Source organism: Mus caroli, unplaced genomic scaffold, assembly GCF_900094665.2.
Source record: "Mus caroli unplaced genomic scaffold, CAROLI_EIJ_v1.1 scaffold_19447_1, whole genome shotgun sequence".
NCBI classification, from domain to species: Eukaryota; Metazoa; Chordata; class Mammalia; order Rodentia; family Muridae; genus Mus; species Mus caroli.
This window is the reverse complement of record NW_018390599.1, coordinates 1-5,492: the sequence shown is the minus strand read 5'-3', so window position 1 is coordinate 5,492 and position 5,492 is coordinate 1.

The following is a 5,492-nucleotide window of genomic DNA, read 5'->3' as shown; positions in this document are numbered from 1 at the left end:
TGGTTCCATCTTGGGCCAACCCAGTTACATTAATTTACTCAACATTATTCATTCTTGACAATACCTTTAGCAAATGTCAACTATCTGCTCAAGCATGATGATGTCTCTATTTTGTTCATACCTGGAAACTCATAGGGACAAAAGCCCTGTGAGGTTCATTGATAAGATAACTGGTTTAGAATTCACAGTTCACTTTAAGTCCGTGAAATAACTCGTTCAGGTGTGAAACACTGTTGGTGAGTATTAGTGCCTTTTCTGTTGTTGTGATAAAATATCTAAGGTACAATAGAAAACTGAAGTCCCAAATGAAGTTTTCCACCCCAGCTTTGGCCATTTCTTTTCCAGGTAAAACACACACAACATTTATATTTGTAATAAACCTTAGTCAACACCCAATATTGGCTAATATCTATCCTCTATGCTATCTTGTATATTTCCCAGCCAGTAATTTTGTCATTATTTTGCTTTATTTCTTCTGGGTTATACTTAACTCCATTGTTTTATTGTTGACCTAACTTAAGGCTGTTTTTTCTCTGTCTACTTTCTTCTCCTTGTGGTTCTCCACTGATCCCAAGTCTAGTATCCCTAATCCCTGTCTATGTGTCTTTTTCCCAGCTACTGTCCAGCTATTGATTGTTGTCATCTTTAATAACCAGTCAGAAGAAACTTGAGAGCAAGGTCACACACCTTCTCTTAGATCTGTGTGCAGATCTTGTCTTCTAAGGAGCAATCATTTTTTAGTTTCCTGCTTTTAACATTACAGTACATAGCAAGAGATGAAACCCCAACATGAAGGCAATTTTTAGAAGCATTTAAATTTCATTAGAGTTCTAAAGGGATATAGGATCACCATGATATTGTCAGGGCAACAAGTGTCATTTGTGGCAACTAAAGGAGGAGCTCAGAGTTCACGTCCTCAACCTATAGCCTCAAAGAGAGTGTTAGAGCTTGGTGAGGTGTCACTCACCTTTAATCCCAGCACTTGGGAGGCAGAGACTGGCAAATTTCTGAGTTTGAGGCCAGCCTGGTTGCAGAGTGAGTTCCAGCACAGTCAGTGCTACACAGAGAAACCCTGTCTCAATAAAACCAAGAGAAAGAGAGAGAGAGAGAGAGAATTGTTAGGACTAGACATGATTTGAGGAAGTAAACTCTGAAATTCAACCTCAGTGACATATTTTCTCCAGCAGGCAGATATTTCCTACATCTCCCCAAATGACACTACTAACTGAGAAGTATTGATTTCTCTGCCATCAATCCTCTATGCTTGCTTTTTGTTATATAAGCCAACTCATGATGAAGAAAAACTCTGGATAGGCGTGATTTGCCACAAACCCTGGGTTATAGTAGTCAATGTTTATACAAGAATAACATCATGAATGAAATTTTCTTTGCCGACCAACTTTGTTTAATTTTATTTATGGGGTTTGTCTGCATCTTTGGGTGAGTATGTGCATGTCTATGAAGATTTCCAAGATTATTAAGTTGTTATATCTTCTAGCAGAAGATACACCAAGATGTCCAAACCTGACTTTGTCCCTGGGAATGAAATTTTCTTAATTACTTGGCCATGTCTCTAGCCATCTAAATAATTAAAGTGTTTTATATCATCATGATGTCAGGAAATAGAAAAAAATCTTATACAAGAGAAATCCCTATCCATGATGATGACCTTGTTATAGCCTGTAACATCACAGATGTTTTCCATGTCAGGGAAAACATCCTGTTTCTTCTATTCTTCATCAGAGCCTTGAAGGAAGGAAATTATTTCCCATGGTCCCTCCAGTGTTGTAGTAGAGATCACCAATTGTGCTTGTGGTTTTATTTTCAAACATTTGGAATAGATATTAAAGTTTTTTCTATGTCTTTCAAATCCATTTACAAACCTATATTATGTGATCCTTGACTTCCTTCTGTGATATCTGTTCAGCTTTAATCCCACTTTCTTGTTGATAGNTACTCTTCTACTGCAATGAAATGAATTGGATACTCATCTTCTAAGTGGTCCCTTGTTTATTTAAATATATGGGTAGTGAGATCATACATTTCCAGAAAGGTTGCTGGTGAAAGCGTGGTGGGCGCTGCTTTGTGTTTCATTTTCTCGCAAATTCCACTGAGAGTTGGTTGTTGTGCATCCTAGCTTTGGTGTCAGTCATTAGTCAGGGTTATTCTTTTACTTTTTTATTTTGTTTTGGTTTTTTGGTTTTTTTGAGACAGGGTTTCTCTGTATAGCCCTGGTTGTCCTGGAACTCACTTTGTAGACCAGGCTGGCCTTGAACTCAGAAATCCGCCTGCCTCTGCCTCCCAAGTGCTAGGATTAAAGGTGTGTGCCACCAAGCCTGGCTTGTCCTATTACTCTTGATAGTCATGTGTCAGCCTGCTGAATGTAAGTCCAAAGATAGAAGATATACACTCAGAGGGTCCTGTTTTGTCAACATGCTTTAATATTAAAATCAAAATGCTTAATACATGAAAATAGAAAGAACAACTGTGAGGAGCGGGTGTGGCAACAGTCCCAAGATGGCGCTCGGAACTGCAGCTAATTCTTATGACTTGCACCTTACTTCCTCATACACCTAAAAATAAGCCATAACCATCATGAGAGCTGCACAGGTGCACCATGATACTGGCAGTATAAACAAGTCCATATTTGGTGTAGACATGTCCCTGCCATCCTGATTGGCTGAAACTGCGTGCCTGGTGAGGTGACGTGGCCTGCCGTGAGTGGATGGGGGCTGAGTGCATATAAGCAGGGCTCCCTGGGCACCCAGGGTCCCTGTAGAAGATTCAAGGCGTTCCTGCAATAAAGGCTGTTGAGAAGAATCAGACTGTGTCCTGTCCTTCTTGCTGGTCGAGAGCAGACGTGACAAACAACAATACCTTAGGTACACACCCAGAGCATCCTATTCATCCCTCTCATAGAGATGTAATAATGTAGAATAGTCAGCAATCAACTATGTATCTCACACATAGGTGAGCATGTTGTTGCCAGAAAACAATTTTTTTTCTTGACTTAATGAGGCTGAGTGGTTCAGCCTAGCTGGTTAGAGTAGTTAGGACACAGTCCCTAGACTTAACACTATTAACAGAAATCTCCCATCATATGTACCTTTCCTACCTAAAAACCATTCTTTCAACTAAGAACAATATTATTTACCGGGTGTGGTGGAGCACGGCTTTAATCCCAGCACACAGGAGGCAAAGGCAGGCACATTTCTGATTTCGAGGCCAGCCTGGTCTACAAAGTGAGTTTTAGGACAGCCATGACTACACAGAGAAAAAGTGATATATATATTATACATACATGGTTTATGATGGCATCTGTTATAATTCACCAAAACTAGGGTAGACTTCTATTTTTATTCTACAGATGGTAAAACTGAGGGTCACAGAGTTAAGTGACTTCTGAATATACTTAATTGGAACTGTTCATCTTATACATGCTGTAATTCTAATGAATTAGTAATTGAAGTGGAAGCCACCTAAACCAGGCATGGTTGCACATGCCTATATTCATGGTACTTACAGAGTGAGAACACCAGGATTTCATAGTCATCCAAGTTAAAAGTGGTCAACGGGGTGTGTTGCAAGGTCCAGAGAGCCAAGGCAGACTGTGATTGTCTCAAGCCAATAGCCATAGTCTTCACTGCAGCTCCAGAAGTTCGGATTCATGACACCAGTAAATGTTATCTGAGATGTTTGCCACTATAAGTTTTATTCTTCAGGGTCAGATTCTCCCACAAGTGAAAAATTCCTCAGGCTGGGATGAGCTTCCTCATGACACATTCAATGCAAATTATTCATCCCTGAAAAAACAAATACAGTCAAAGGAATGCACACAGCAGGTTTTCTTCATGTATTTGTGGATTATTTTTCACCCTTAACAAAGAAGATATTGAAATACATTTGGGAATGAATAAAGAATAGAAAATGAAGCAGAAAATAATGCAATATTTTTACTTAACATGTACGAAAGTACAGTTTAAATAAGCACCTTGCCAGATAGACAGCCTAGCAGTTAACATAAGCTGGATATTGTTACTGTAGACATGGGTCCCGTTTAAAACTACCTGGTTGCGACTATTATTGCAAAGTATTTGTTGTTGCCTTCAGGTCTCAGAAAATACAGAGCCCAGACACATGCATGCAAAATAAAAGTAAACTACATATTAATAAAAATTTTAAAAGTATTACTCAAAAACCTGGAATTTTCCCACACTGAAGTAATGGCCTTGAGATAGACAGCAGTCAGGCTAGTTGGAATGTAACTCTTTCTTGTCCTGCATTGATGAGTCCATTGCCTTCCTCTGAACCAGCTTGCTCAGGAGGGAAAGATATTTTTCTTTGAGGTTAGAGTAGCTCTGCAGAATTCATGTAAGAGCAGCAACCTCAGTACTGTTAAGTGATTTTTGCAATATTCTATATTTGTGTTTTGTGTTCCTTGTGTGTGAAAATTGTGGCACTGATACATCTTTTAACTCAATCTTTGAAACCCTACTTCATGATTAAAATGTGGACTTGAGTTATAAATCTTCATGTGCCTCAGTGGCTAGACTTGCAGACTCCTTTCCCTATTGCTGTGTTTCAAAATATGACCTGGGTCCTAAAACTTTAAAAGAATTACAATGGTAGCATGTGTGAAATGCAAAATCTGTTCCTGGCTGGTTTCTATGTGAGCTGAATACATACTCTTTCTAAAGAGATTTTTCAAAATAATCATTACTCTTGTGCAGTGATTTCTTTATCAAAACACATCAGTGCTAGAGCAGCTGTACCTCCAGCCTAGAAAGATATTTCTGAGAAAAACTCTCCCACTTACACTCAGGTGACCTTGATCTCAGTTCTTGCTCCTGAGGGCAATAGCATATTGTCTTCTTGATTAAGCTAGCCAAATGGTTAAATGAACTGCCTCCAGCACCACTCAGTTTTAAATGACCTGTTTGAGCCATGTAGTCAAATTTCCATTGCAGTAAGGGGGAAAGGATTTGCATGTGGAGCATGTCTTCTACCTTCAGACCAGAGTAGGAGGACAAGATTCTTGTGTAATTCACGGGAAGACATTGGGCACACAAACAACTGTTAGTATCTATCATCATTATGTAGAAGTACCAGGTTATGCCTGGGTGAGTGATTTTGTAATTCCCCAGCATTTATTAATTCATGTCATGTGAGTGAAAGCAGATCAGATTGGTGGTCATACACATTGGGATGATTAGCTTGGTCTGATGAATATTGAATTTCCAACTAGATGTCAATATTGCCTATATGTCTTATCCACTTGCAAATATACTTCAGCTCCGAGGGCTGAGAAACAGGCCATTGATTTCACTGCATGTGTTAAGTTACTTATCTCAGCAGCTAACATGGCTCATAGGGGTGAGGTAAAACCCTTTCTTCTTAGCCGGGCGTGGTGGCGCACGCCTTTAATCCCAGCACTCAGGAGGCAGAGGAAGGCGGATTTCTGAGTTCGAGGCCAGCCTGTTCTACAAAGTGAG